Here is a 15,727-nt window from a genome sequence, read left to right as displayed (position 1 = left end):
GTGTGTGTGTGTGTGTGTGTGTGTGTGTGTGTGTGTGTGTATATATATATATATATATATATATACATAATACAAAGTAATTTTTTATTCTATGGGAACTAATTCTTCCCTAAGCGGTAGATATACACTGGTGTCCTAGACACAATAACCTAGCTAGAGAAAACTCATTTCTGGGGTTGAAGTTGTGGGTATTTATCTAAAATGATCAGGATGTCCTTGATTTTTATTTGCCCAGGAGATCCCACCATTTTCATCTGGTGTTTACTTGATGAAATGAAATCTGTTCCTCATATTCCCCAATCAGACCTAGTCAAGTGCTTTTCCTTTCAAATAGTCCATGATGTCAGCATGTCAGAGGTTTGCAATTTGAACTATAAGAGTATTTCTAATGGGACTCCATGGAGTCTATATCTAAGCCACAGCATTTTAGTGCCTTTTACCTAGAGTTTTAGAGTGAGAGTTCACCATGTCTGTTGAGTGTGGGGGGTGGGGGTTAATTGGAAATGCTTTATTTCCTGTGTTATAGATTTATGCAACCTACTTATCCAGAACTCACAACCTAATTATTATTATAGACAGAGACCTTCTTTCTGGATTCATGTTTCTCCTTGTGTAGTAGCTGTAAACCACAAGTGAAGCTTCTGATGTTAGACAAGGTACAGCCATTAGTTCCACTAAAAAGCTCTAACCACCAGTGCTCATCGATTTTTAGTTTCATATATCTTTAATGAGGAAATTAAATACTTGTTTAGGAAGCAAAGCCTGGCTTAAGTGGTGTTTGTTCGTACAGCCAGCCCAGTTGAAGACCTCCATACCATCTCTCATAGGTCCGAGCAGGGCAAAGGCCTTTTTGACCTAAAAAATAACCATTCAGTAGTTCCATAACTGTGGGAAATACCATATAATGATAGAAATCTTCTCAGATGAAACACTATAATTGAGAGCCCTACGGCCTTGTGGATCACAGTTGACCATTTGAACAAGAGCCTGACCTTCTTTAAAATGTCTGCATAAATATCCAATAGAATACTGCCATGGATCATTTTAAAGAGGTTAAATTATACCTTATTTTTCAGAAAGAGATGATGAATAGCTCTGAATTCATAGAAGCAGAAGGATCATAGATCTTTAACCAAAATAGACCTCTGAAACCATCTAGTCAAACCTCCTTTTCACAAGTCAAGAAATTGAGGACAGGGGCAGCCAGGTAGCATAGCGAGTAAGAGCACCAGCTCCAGTGTTGAGACCTGGAGATCGAATCCCAGGCTCAGACACTTAGCACCCACCCAGAAACACCTGGCCGTGTAACCTTGAGCAAGTTACTTAACCCCAATTGCTTAGGGGCGGCCAGGTGGCTCAGCGAGTAAGAGCACCGGTGTCGGGATGACCTGGCTCAAATCTGGGCTCAGATACTCAGCACCACACCCAGAAATAACTGGCTATGTAACCTTGAGCAAGTTACTTTTCCCCAATTGCTTTAAAAAAAAAAGAAATTGAGGATATATGCTTGTATAAGTTTACAAATGTAGTAAATGGATTAGTATTTGAATTAATAGTAAATGGATTGTATTTGAACTCAGGTCCCATGATTCCAAATTCTTCCCATTTGATCCATGGGGTGAATTTTAGTGTTGTTGAGCAAAAGGTACAATGAAGAGATCCATGTAAGGTTTATCTAGATCACTAGGAAAACCTGAAGATAGGACAGAAGCTAGCAGGTAGCCCATGAGCAAGCAATAATTAACTCAGGTGACAAGAGACTGGAAAATATTGGAAATTTATGGTAACTAGAGATGGAGTAAATTCATTATCACATGACTAATCCAGTCAGTAAGTAAAAAGTATTTATTAGATGCCTACTATAAGCCAGGGATGGTGTTAAGAAATGGAATATAAAAAGAAAGAATGAAATAATCCCTACTGGCAAGGACTCAGCAAAGATTGTATCAGAGCAAGCATGGCCATCATGGCTTTTGGGGGGGGCTTTTGGTGTGCATTGCGGCTATGATTGAAGAGTCTCTTAAAATAGGATCAGGTGAGGTAATGCAAACTTTTCTTGTATTTGAAGCCTTTCGTATGCCGTAATCAAACTCTGCTCAGAGATGAGCAGCAGGTCCCTGAGTAATCAACCTAGATTGTGGAAACAGTTGATAAGATGATTGCTTCCCATGAAAAAAGTAGTAGTTGTAGTAGTAGTAGTAGTAGTAGTAGTAGTAGTAGTAGTAGTAGTAGTAGTAATAGTAGTAGTTGTTGTTGTTGTTTAGGGGTGGGGGAGATTCGATTTTTTTTTTAAGGAAAAAACACAAAGTGCAAAAAGCATGATCATGATGTTAAGACCAAATTTTGGGGAAAAAAACTGTCAGGGTTTTTTTTTATGAACACATTGAGGTTTTATTTATATCTTTCAATGACACTGCAGCTGGTTTTTCAGAGAGGAGGGGTAGTTATCCAAATATCTCTGGCCAAGAATCCACTTGAATGTTAACAGTGTTTAAATGTGAGTTATTTGTATGATGTTTTAAATGTGAGTTATTGGTGTGATGCCTCAGCCTTCCTTTTGTCTGCTGTGAAAGTAAGCTCTGAATATGACAAGTGATATATCAAAAGGAGACAAGCTCAGGGTCCAAGAAAGACATTAATCCAGTCTGAAGAAATAGCCATGGAAATGACCAATCAAGCCATTGCCAGAAACTAAGGGATTTGCATCAAAGAAAACCAATCAAAAATTGGACCTTCATCAAAATATATGTTATTTGTTTATTTCAAACCAGGGTGGATATTATAAAATAACCTCTCTTATTAAATAGCACAAAGTTCCTTTCATTCTTGTTGAAATTTTGTATCCTCTGCCTCTTGGATATTCTTAGTCTTTATAGCTCCTGGATTTTTTTTTCCTTGAGGACCAAGAGATGGAACAAACATTTATTAAGTACCTACTATAAGCAAGGTACTATACTAAGTACTTTACAAATAGTATCTTACTTAATCCTCACAACAACCCTGGAAGTTAGGGCTATTATTACCCCATTTTTCCACTTGATACAGGCAAACAGAGCTTAAGTGACTTGCCCAGGGCCACCTAGTTAGTAGTGTATGAGGTTGGATTTGAACTCAGGTCTTGACTCTGAGGCCAGCAACCAGCTGTTATACCATTTATCCATTGCACCATGTAGCTGCTAGTGGTGATACGGCTAAAATTATTCATCCATTTTCAGGAAGATAGATGACAAACCTGTTTCAACTTATTGTAAATCAGTGTTGACGTTTTGGAAGAGGGTAAAGGACTGACCAGCAATTAGAGATGACCAAAAACTTATATTCATTTTCAAGTAGTCTCTTAAGATTATAATAAAAGAAACAGAATCATACATTGATCACTAGAAATTAAGGTCTCATAAACAAAACAGAAATAATTTGCTCCAAGTTTGCATAGAATCAATGTTTCATTATTTTCTTTACCTTGCATCAACTGGCATACCTGCTGAGAGGCTAACTTTCTGTGACTGTAGAAATATAAACCCAGAGGCATAAGGGAATTTAGCAGCTTAGTCTGACCCTTGCTGAGATCCAGAGAGAGGAAGCAACTGACAAGTCTGAACTGAGATTAGGAAGCAGGTCTTCTTCCTTGAAGTCTCAAATGCTTTCCTTTTCTCATGCTTTAACTTTGGTGACTTTTAGTGGATTTATGTTTTTATTATCATTTCTCTCCCTCCCTCTCCTTTCCTACATGTCTTCCCTTTGGCTAGCAAACCTATAGAAGATGGTCCAAAAAATTATCCATCGAGTGTCATGTTAACTCCACAATCATACCCTCTTTTATTGAACCCTGACTGCTAATATGTTCTTTCTAGACTAGACCTTTGGTGAGGTAGAAAATTGATAGGGGGAAGGGACAAATCTTAAAAACCAGCATGCTTCTAAATTGATACCATGTAAGCACCACATAGTATTGGAAAACCACTGCTGGGGGTAAATGAAATGAATTCACTGGGGCATCTAATCCTATTCCTGGAACATTTAAACTGTTTAAATGCACTGGAAAGCAAACAAACTTCAAAGTGATCATTATACCCCTGACACTGGTGCTTGTGTGGCTGAAATCTTTATGAGATTAGCCCCCCACAGGGAAAGAAGTTAAACACGGCCAGAACCACTTTGAAATTGTCGAGAGGATACCCGTTTACCAACTCAGAATCAGGGTGAACACAGTTGAATTTCCAAAATTCATTGGGCCCCAGTCTTCAGGCATGACCTACTGACTTTAAATCTTCTCTTAAGTCACTATACAACTTTCACTTCTCTCGTTGATTCTCTGCCAGCAAGGATAGCATTGGAGAGATCTAGATTTCTTAATGACAGCTTTGGCTAAGAAAACACTAGCATTAGCCCCATGACTGTATTGTTCTTAGAAAGCAAAGAAATGAAATGTTTGGTGGCATATGATGATTCAGTACATAAAAGCCATGATAAAGAAGATTTTAGAGATTGGAAAATCTGATGGAAAAAAAATTGTGGGAATTATTTTTCTTTGTATTTTACTATTCTTTTTGTTTGTTTTTGCTTTTTTAGGAGTGGGGAAGGCAGGGCAATTGGGGTTAAGTGATTTTCCCAAGGTCACACAGCTAGAAAGTGTTAAGTGTCTGAGGCCACATTTGAACTCAGGACCTCCTGACTGCAGGGCTGGTGTTCTATTCACTGTACCACCTAGCTACCCCTTTACTATTCTTTAAAACATGAAACAGGGAAGAATCACTTTCTCCATTTCCCCCAATTTTCCTAGACTTTTTCATCTTTAAACATGTCAAACACGAAAATGTTGTGAGTAAATCAAGTATGCATGATGTATTCTATGTTCCTAAGTTAATAAATAGATCATATCTTTAAAATAGGCAAAAATGTTGTTGTATAAATTTGAATCCCCTCATACACAATGACTTTTACCCAATTTTATAAAATCAATTTCAAATTCAATTTTACATTTACAATTTTACATTTCAATTTACCAATTAAAATTTTCTGAGGAATGTTAATTTCATTTTACCATATTTCAATTTCTATTTCAACTTTTATGAAAATTTCAAAGATCAAATTTTATTCACTCATTAGGGCAACACCATGAAATGAGCTTGCTTTCCTCTGAGTAATCATGACCCAAGGAAATTTTCTCTAGATACTAAATGAGCACCATTATTGTTGCTGATATCCTTTTGTCAACTCATATCTTTGGTTTTTCTCTTTTTACTTTCAGTTTGAAAATGCTTACAATATTTGCCAATCCAGCAAAAAGTTTTACACAAATGAACTGGTATAATAGAATGCTAACCTATAATAAGAGTTTGTCACCCAGCAGTCACACTACGGGAGATCTGCCATTGATTTTCCAATAAATATGGCAAATGGTGAAAAATATAGTGCATGTTCCTTGGCACTAAATTTCACAGTAACCATTTTTCTTTTCTGCTCTTTCTGTTCTATTGTCTTCTAGTGATGTGTAATATAATGCGTTCACTTCTCTCCACATATGTATGTAAGCAAAATTTACACTGAATTATAAAAAAGTCACGTATTATAATCATTTGTGTTTGTTTTTACTTTGCACATTGATGAGGAGGAGGAGGAGGAAAAACCAAATGTAAATGGAATAGAGTATAGTATCGTGGAATCAAAAAATTAAAAGACCATGAATATTGATTAATTCATCCAAATAATTCTGGATCAATGGATTTCTGCCCATTTTAATACTTAGTAGGAAATGAGACTGAATAGCCTTTCAAAAGACTTAGAAAACACTAGCATGCTAGTCCTTATTCTTAGTTTTTCCATATATCTAAGCTAAATACTTCCTGCTGCATTGAAACCCATTTATATGTTGCTCTCTCTTTTTATGAGGGAATATATACATTGGCAGCTATGTGGTGCAGGGGATAGAATACTAGGCCTGTTATCAGGAAGACTCATCTTGTTGAGTTGAAATATGGCCTCAGACACTTACTAGCTATATGATCCTGGGCAAGACACTTAACCCTGTTTGCTTCAGTTTCAATGTAAATGGGTTGGAAATGTAAATGTAAAATGGGTTGGAAAAAGAAATGGCAAACCACTCTAGCATCTTTTCCAAGAAAACCCCAAAGAGGGTCACAAAAAGTCAGACACAACTGAAAAATGACTGAACATATTCTTGGGAGACACTTTGTTTGAGGGGAACTTTTAAGGTGATATTTTGCTCTATCTACTTAAACAATAAGTTCAGTGGGATCCTGTATTCTTTATACTTTTCAGTGAAATACATTTAAAATTGTTAATGATTTGTTACTGTCTTCTGTATTAAAAATTTTTTATCAAGGGTAGCTAGATGGCTCAGTGAATGGAGCACTGGCCCTGGAGTCAGGAGGACCTGAGTTCAAATTCTGCCTAAAACACTTGACACACTTACTAGCCATATGACTTTGGGGAAGTCACTTAACCACAACTGCCCTCCAAAAAGCAAAAAAAAACATTTATCAAGTCAAAAAAGGGTAAAATCCAATTTTAGAGACTTCTCTCTTGAAGATAGGATCCCAGTGTCTCAACTAGTCTTTACAATAGAATTATAAAAACAAAGTTACATTCAAATATCTTAAAGGAGTCAACATGCCAAATCAACAAACATTTATTAAGTACCTAATGTAGCAGACACTGTGCTTCATCCTAGAGATTAAAAAAAAGCCAAAAGACAACTCCTAGTCTCAAGAAGCTTACAGTCTAAGAAGGGGACAATATCCAAACAAGTATATGTAAGCAAGATATATATTATGGGACAAATTGGGCATAATCTCAGAGAGGAGGCACTAAAATGAAAGGGGACTGGAAAAGGCTTTGGAAGCTGGAAATTTATGTGGAACTCAAAGAAAGCCAAGGAAAACCAAAGGATAGAGATAAGGGGGAAGAGATTTCCAGGCATGGGAAGACAGTTAGTGAAAACACCCAGAGTTGGGAATGAAGAGTCATACATGAGGAGCACTAAAGATACCAATCTTTTAATATGAGTTTTTTTCTTTAAAAAAAATCAATTTTGTTGATGATTTAAAACTAGGATTTACATTTAAATGTGGAAATGAAGAAATATGAGTTATTTTTTTCCTTTCTTTTATTCAGCTACAAATTTAGAGAATCAAGTTTTTCATTTTTAAAACCTGATACACAGATAGTTTCCTTTAAAATAACAACACTGATTTTCAAGTCCTGCTCAGGATATTTCATGCTAGGCATGCATTACATAGGAACTGTATCTTTTAACAGATTTGCTGCTCTGTTGGCTATTGGCTTAAAAAGGGTCCCAGGATATTCATTTCCTGATAGCATTCCACCATTAAGAAATTAAAATGGAATGTCTTCGTTTCAAATCGACCCAAGAGAGAGAGAAAACACGAGCACCAAGGAATTGTCATTATGGGCATTTATGACCAGCTCTGTGTAAATTTCAGTTTTGTGCCTGCTGTTCCCTTTCTGTCAGCATCTTGGAAGTTGTTCAGCTATATTGCTCTGTAGCCTTCTAGAAACTGTGCTCTTGGAATACTTCTTTTGGTCATGAAAGGAGTGTATACCAACCTGCAAAGAAGAGAAACCTATAACTCTTCTATTTTTTTTACTTACTTTTTTTCTGATTAGCCCCAGGTCATACCAACCATCCTGGTCAAATTTATCATTCCTTTATTTCTTGTACCCTGACTTTCCTTTCCCACTTCCAAACACTTACTCAAGTTCCCCTGATCCATTCTAACTTGCACTGATCAAATTCATGGCTCAAAGTATGTCAGAAGCTTGCCCCACCAGAAGATGTATTATTTTGGCCATAGGTCATCCTAAAAGACCATCTACTTAGAATGAAAACCATTTTAATCTGATTTATCTGGATAATTAAGTAAAGTATCTTTTTCATTTTGCTTGTGTGGATAAATGCTGAATAGAATATTAGTTTGAGTTTTTAGATATGGGGAGGTAATGAGGAAGACATTGTTCATAAAGTATAGCTTCTCAAAATTCTTTTCAAAATTAATTCTATGCATTTACCAACTTTTTACCAGAATTTTTACTCCTGTTTCCTCCTTAAGTGATTCTTTTGATTATGGTATTCATTTTGATATATTTTGAGATGTTGGAGATTCATTAGTTTTCCCATCTCTATCTAGTTGTAAGCTTTTTGAAATAAAGACTCTAAGCAATTAATATGGTACCCACTGATAGAACTACTACTACCGTATCCATATGCCATATCCTCATGGAGCTTACCCTAAGTTTTCAAAGGTGATGTCAACTAAGTATCAGTTCTGGAAAATTCTACCAACCTGGAATGATTTTGTGGATGTCTAGCTAAGTTTAGAGAAGTTCATCATCAGAAGCCTGGTCATCAAGAGATTAATTGTTTTGATTACAGAGAGTCTGGAAGACCATCCACAAAGGTACAGAGATATTTTCAGCTCAGTTATCTGAATTATTATCTTGGACAAAGAGAGCATGTAGAGCATTCCATTTGAGCACCCAGAAGTGAGGAGATATGAGAAACAATGTAATTTATAATTTAGACCTTTTTAAGCAAAATACAACACACATAGAACAGGCATACAAGGAAGAAATTTTACTTTGGAAGGAGAAATGGGGGTTGGGTGGGCAATGGTTGAGTCTTACTCATCAGAATTGGTTCAAAGAGGAAATTTATATACATATATATACCTACATATATTTATATATATAATGTATGCATACACATACATCCTCAATTATATATGGAAATGTAACTTACCTAATAGAGAAATAAGAGGGGAAGGAAATGAGAGAAAAGTGGGGAAGGATGATGAAAGGGAGGACATATTAAGGAAGATAGTGGTTAAAAGCAAAATAGATTTTAAGGAGAGACAGGATAAAAAGAGGAGGGGAAGAAAAAAACAAAAGAAAATGGAATTGAAGAAAAGACACAGTAATAATCATAACTATGGATGTGAATGGGATGAGCTAACTAAGAAAATGGAACCAGAAAGCACAATGGATTAAAAACTAGAATCCAATAATATTGTTTACAAGAGGTACACTTGAAACAGAAACACACAGAGTTAAAAATAAAGTGGGGGACCAGAGCAGATTCTAATATGCTTTAGCTGAAATAAAAAGGAGAGGGCTAGTGATCTTGATCTCAGACAAAGAAAAAACAAAAATAGACCTAATTAAAAGAGATAATCAGGGAAATTACCTTTTGATAAAAGATCCATAGATAATGAAGTAATATCAAACATTTTATAGCAAGTTTCTTTGATAAAGGCCTTATTTTTCAAATTCATGCTGAATATAGAACTTAATCAAATTTATACAAATAAGAGCCATTCTCCAATTTATAAATAGTCAAAGGATATAAACAGGCAGCTTTCAAAAGAAGAAATCAAAACTATCTATAGTCATATGAAAAAATGCTTTTAATTAGGGAAAGGCAAATTTAAACGACTTTGAGGTACCACCTCATGCCTATCAAAAGAGACAAATGCTGGAGGGAATGGTAGAGAAAGGTACAATAATGAACTGCTAGTAAAGTAGTGAACTGGTTGAAACATCCTAAAGGACAATTTGGAACTATGCCCAAAGGACTATAAAACTGTACATACCCTTGGACCCAGCAATACCACTCTTGTGATTGAATCCCAAAGAGATCAATGACAAAGCAAAAGAATTTAGATGTACAAAAATATTTATAACAGTTCTTTTTGCAGAGGCAAAGAATTGGAAATTGAGGGGTTGTTCTTCAGTTGGGGAATGGCTAAACAAGATGAAGCATATGATTGGGATGGAATACCACTGTGCTATCAGAAATTATTAGGGGAGTGGTTTCAGAAAAAAAAAAAACATGGCATGATTTATATTAAGTGATGCAAAGTGAAGTGAGAACCAGGAGATCATTGTACATAGTAACAGAATTAATGTAATGGGGGCAGTCAGGTAACACAGCGAGTAAGAGCACCGGCTCCAGTGTTGGGATGACCTGAGGATCAAATCCAGGCTCAGACACTTAGCACCCACCCAGAAACACCTGGCTGTGTAACCTTGAGCAAGTTACTTAACCCCAATTGCTTAGGGGCAGCCAGGTGGCTCAGCGAATAAGAGCACCGCCCCAGTGTCGGGATGACCTGGGGATCAAATCCGGGCTCAGATACTTAGCACCACACCCAGAAATAACTGGCTATGTAACCTTGAGCAAGTTACTTAACCCAGATTGCTTAAAAAAAAAAGAATTGATGTAATGATGATCAAATGTGAAAAACTTGACTATTATGATTAATACAATGATTTGAGGGGTGGCTAGATGGTGCAGTGAATAGAGAACCAGTCTTGGAGTCAGGAGGACCAAAGATCAAATTTGTCACTTAACACAAAAAACTAGCCATGTGGCCTTGGGCAAGTCACCTAACCCCAATTTCCCTACCTTCCCCCTCCAAAAAAAAAATACAATGATCTGAGAGAAATCAAAATGACTACTGATGAAAAAATGCTATACACCTCCGGAGAGAGAACTGATGAACTCTGATTGCAAATTGAAGTATAATTTTCTCACTGTTTAAGTTTTCTTGTTTTTTTTTTCTGAAAAATATGGCAAATATAAAAATATTTGCATGATTTCACATGTATAATTGATATTCAACCATTTGCCTTTTCATTGGGAGTGGAAGGGAAAGAGAGAATTTGGGACTAAAAATTTATAAAGAAAAGAATGCTAAAAGTAAATAAATAATAAAATGAGATTTTGAAAATCTATATCGGGAAATATGTAATCAAAAAATTAAAATACAATAAAACATAAAAAGAAACCTTTTAGAGTTTGGATGATGAATGCAAATTTCCAAAATTCCTTGATTATTCCAGAAAATTGGGTAGGGAGGGGCCAGGAATTATACCAAACTGCAATTATATAAATTAGGGAATGATTCAGCATTTCTGAGGATTAAATGAACATTAGTGCCAAACATATTTGTAAATCCAGAAGTCCACCCTTATGCTAAGATCAGGGACAAAAAAGAAGACGGTTTTTTTTGGTCATTTTAGGGGCTTTTTTTGCTCTTAAAAAATCAAGTAAAATATTCTAAGATTGCAAGGTGGTGGTGGCATCACTGCTTCAGTATTCACAGGCAACATACAAAAGCAGTGCTATGTAGATTTCCTCTTTTCTTCCTTTGTCTCCTATAGAAGGAAGTAACTTCTCAGGAATAGTTAAAGGCAAACTAGGTGATGAAGAAAAGGGCTGTCACAGGATACCAACTAGATCATTCATTTTTGAATAATTCTGAACAGTAAGAAATCTAAACAATATTATCAGGCACTCCTTTTCTGGAGATTGTTTTTTTTTTTTTTTGTCAGAAAATTATTCTCACATCAAATGAGTTTCTATATTGCTCTTTTTAAGTGTCAAAGAGGTTTAATCCAGTGAGCTCCTTCATCAATTTTGTAATGTTACAGGGAGATCAGCATTTGTTTGGAAATTTGATTGTATCTCTATTTGGAGGGTGTAAGCATTACCTATCACTGAGAGGATTCAGGCCATCTCTTAAGTAGGACAGAGATAGAAACTAGACTTGTTATTTTACTGGTGTAGAGAATTCTTTGGAAGAGGAAATTCCCTGTACCACTGCTCATCAGTATCTTATTTGAAACTTAAATTCTTAGAGGTTCTAAGGCACTGAGAGGTTAAGTAAATTGTCCAGAATCACACAGTAAAATTATGTCAGCAGCAAGGCTTGTACTCAAGGTTTCAAGACTGGCTCTCTGACCACCAACTCATATGAACTCTTTTTCTCCCCTCAATCCAAAAGTGGTCACATTGACTTTTGTGGGTCAAAGGTACCTAACCCTTTATGCTGAGTCTACAAAAGGGGGACTTCATTACATTCAACTCTTTTTTTTTTCTTTTCAGTGATATCAGAAAGAACAGAAAATAAAGATCAGAGATTGGACATTGACTCATGAGAGGTTGCCTGTGCATGGGCAGAAGCCTCTAAGAGTCCAACTGACCATTCCCCAAGCCCCAGAAGCAAGGAAAATATCTTTTATGTTCTCAAAGAGCTTGACAATTGGGCATGTCTAGACCCTTCGTAAGGAGATATAATCAAAGCGCCAAATAATGGCTCATATCCCAGTAATCACATCAAACTGATAAATGAACTCCAGTGATCAACATGCTACAAAAGCAAGAGGGAATTGTTCATTAATGCATCTCTTAGTTGGCTTAGGGTGAAAATTACCTGTCTACCCAGACATATCATCAGGAAAATGTTCTATTTCTCAGTAAGATATATAGAGTCCTTCTGATTCCAAGCTATAGTAGACTTTCTCTCTTAGCATGAAAATAAATAGATGCATAAATAAAATCAACACATTTTCCCAGTTCTCTTTGCCCAAAGAAGTTGTCACCTGCAGAGGCAACTCAGTCAACAAGGATTCTTGGGGGAAAAAATGAAATAAAATAATCTGTTGATCTGTGGGCAGGCTGTGTTGTTTCTTGTGCCCAAAGGACTTTCATGAGCTCAGCTTGCACTTGCGTTATGGGGGAAAGGGAGGGAAAGAAAACCCAGCATGAAAACAGTGTGAGGCATGTTCAAATCCATTGCTCACAGCAGGGAAAAACAATTGCTTCCTCTCCTGTTTCTAGTGACCTAGCATGTGTGCAGATCATAGTGCTAGGAAGAGACTCCAAAATTGCCTTCAACATGGCTTCCCTCTGTTATTTCAGGTTAGCAAATGCCAGGTCAATTATAGGCAATGCAAGAGACCCTCCAGAGAATTCTCAGAGCCCTGCACTTAAGCTCAGTCTCTTGGGCTACAGATTCTTGGAACAGTCACCTGACTGATTTATGATACAAGTAAGATCATAGTAATAGAGTCAGGGGTCCATAGGACCATAGCAACTTGAGGACCCTAAACTCCAAGAATAATTGCATCATATGTTTCTAAAGCTATTACTAGACTGTATGAAATAATACCGTGAGACTTTAGACCCCTGTAGGTTAGAGGAACTGTTTCATGAATACATACCCCTTCTTAGCAGAGTAGAATGATTTGCATGCTGTCCTTTCCTGATCCCTTGGTTACTGTTTCTCTGAATCCCAATCATGTATGCTGGTGCTTTCAGTGTAGGTGCTAAAGAGAACAAAGATGGAAATAGGTGAATTCAAATGTTTGTTTATAAAGATGTTTTGAGGATTAACTTCTCCCCCGCTCATCCATTCAAACGGGATTAAAGGGATTAACTTGGATAATAAAGGCATACAGCGCATTATAAATACATATGCTGCCTCTAATTAATAGGTTCAGATATGAACATAAGATATGTCAAATTATTCCAGAATAGCCTATAATTACATTATTTTTAAATAATGGAAAGGAAACTCATGAGTCATTAGTAAGGAGATGACTTTGGAAAAAGGCAAACTCATTCAGCAAATATAATGCTTTACAAGACACATTTGCTATTTATGTGTACAGCTAATAACACCTATTATGCAGTCTTCATCTTCGAAGCCTGTGTTTGTTGAGAGAAGTACTTTAAAACAGAGATTTAATTACATAGTGTTCAAGTTCCTCTGGCAACATCAAAAGCGGGAAAGTCATTTGTGCTTTAATGAACGTTTTGAAAGAAAAAACAAGTTAGTTCTCAAGTTGAGTACTCTACAAGTTGAAGGCAGGAGGGATGCAGGAGGAAGAGAATATAGATTACAGTTTATCCTTCTGACACATGACAACACAGAAGCTGCTAAGAAAGGAAAGTCTCCTTAGCTCAATATAAAACACTGTTTCTCTGCCACATATGTCACCCCTCATTTTTCACCTCATGAACTAGTAATGGTTCCCAAATAACATTTCAGAAGGAAATGCAAATTTTAAGAAAAGGGATCAATTCACCTTTCTTCACCTCTTTAACCAGAATTTCTCCCAATCAGTTGGGTTTATTATCAAAAATATAGACCTGATAAGAATTTGTGAGGGTTAACTGAATTTAGTTCCCTCCTTTTACAGATGAGGAAACTGAGGTCTAGAGCACTTAATTGATTTTTCATGGGAACTACAGAAAGATGTGGGGGCTATCATCTGTTCTGCCAAGTCATTGGTTTCACCTTGACTGTTGTGGATATAGTGTAAGTATTATAGTTTATAAATATGCCTATTTTTCAAACAACACCAATGAGGGAATGTTTCGCTTGAATATTCATGTTTGTTATGTTTTTTTAATTTTTTTTCTATTTGTGTGGAAGAGAGAGAAAATAGATTTGTGTTAACTAAAAAAATTTATTAAAAATGAATACAATATAAGTATAGGATTATTTATTCAGCTTAATGTAGAGTACCTCAAAAATATTCAATATTTTTATACAACAATACATATACAAAGGTATAAAGGAGCTTTGTCTATTGCTTCTGCAACATCCATAGGACAAACTATCTTTCTGTATACATATTCAAATCTCATAAAGATTTTATAAAAGGATATAGGAAAAGTGTCTCAGTTCCTTTATTTTTTCAGACTTGTTACAACATGATACAAGGTCTAGAAGTCAGAACACTTGTGTTGCTAAGTAGAAATAAATAACCAGGGGCGGTCTGGTAGTGCAGGGAGTAAGAGCACCAGCTACAGTGTTGGGATGACCTGGGGATCAAATCTGGGCTCAGATACTTAGCACCCACCCAGAAACACCTGGCCATGTAACCTTGAGCAAGTTACTTAATCCCAATTGCTTAGGGGTGGCCAGGTGTCTCAGCGAGTAAGAACACTGGCTCCAGTGTTGGGATGACCTGGGGATCAAATCTGGACTCAGATACTTAGCACCACACCCAGAAATAACTGGCCATGTAACCTTGAGCAAGTTACTTAACCCCGATTGCTTTAAAAAGAAAAGAAAAGAAATAAATAACCAGAACACCAGGAGAAAATGTCTACTCCATATTAGGGTCATAATATATAAATAGAGGAAAGCTGGATGAATGTAATCAGCATGTACCCTAGATTTAGGAGAACCAGAGTATAAAGAGTTAATGTAAAAATTAAGTAGCACTCTACGGCTTTAAAACATTTATGGCACAAGTTAACCCAAGAAGTATAGGTTGTTCCTATTAATAATAATCTGGCAATGAAAATTCCTATGAGGAAGAAAAGAGGACTGTCTAAAGATACTGATGTGAATGCATGGGAGACTCACTAACCAACTTTGATGTTTTTAAGGCAGGCATTGAAGAAGGAATTAAAGTCAGATAACTAAGGATAAACACAAAAAAGTGAAATGATGTTATAAGAATTGGGTCAGAATGGAATCAGGGTTACCAATATGTGTTAGGGGCAAAAAAGAAGGTTTCCCTTTAAAACTAGACTGGGAGAAGAAGAGAATCAAAGAACAGCTAAGGCAGAAATGACATTTATATACAAAAATAGAAAGAAGAAAAATGTACTCAATTCTTATTTTCCTTCTACTTCCTCTTCCAAGAAAAATTCTATTAGAACTCATGAAAGAATAGAAGTTATGAAAAGGAAATAAAATCCAAAATAATGCCATAATGACAAGGGTATAATTTAATGAAATTGGTTTGATTCAACAGGTCCTGGTAAACTATTGTCTATGGCACTGAAAGAATTGGCTCTTTTCTTGCTAAGCTACTGTCAATAATTTTTTTTTTTTTTGCTTTTTGGAGGGAAGGCAGGGCAATTGGGGTTAAGTGACTTGCCCGA

General features: G+C 36.2%; 1 long non-coding RNA gene across 1 annotated transcript in view; it reads right to left on the bottom strand.

Moving 5' to 3' along the window:
- Positions 1–7,107: 7,107 nt before the first annotated feature.
- The window catches only part of LOC138168384 (uncharacterized), a 55,526-nt gene continuing 46,906 nt past the window's right edge, over positions 7,108–15,727 (bottom strand). Inside the window, exons 3-4 of the long non-coding RNA XR_011170099.1 lie at positions 13,045–13,149; positions 7,108–7,587 (exon numbers count right to left, since the gene is read on the bottom strand). This is a non-coding gene — a long non-coding RNA (uncharacterized lncRNA). The remainder of the gene's footprint in view (positions 7,588–13,044; positions 13,150–15,727) is intronic.

The sequence above is a fragment of the Petaurus breviceps genome, unplaced genomic scaffold (genome assembly GCF_028583685.1).
Source record: "Petaurus breviceps papuanus isolate PSGF00001 unplaced genomic scaffold, PetGlider_PUasm1.0 37, whole genome shotgun sequence".
NCBI lineage: Eukaryota > Metazoa > Chordata > Mammalia > Diprotodontia > Petauridae > Petaurus > Petaurus breviceps.
This window is presented reverse-complemented; position numbering and strand designations above follow the sequence as displayed.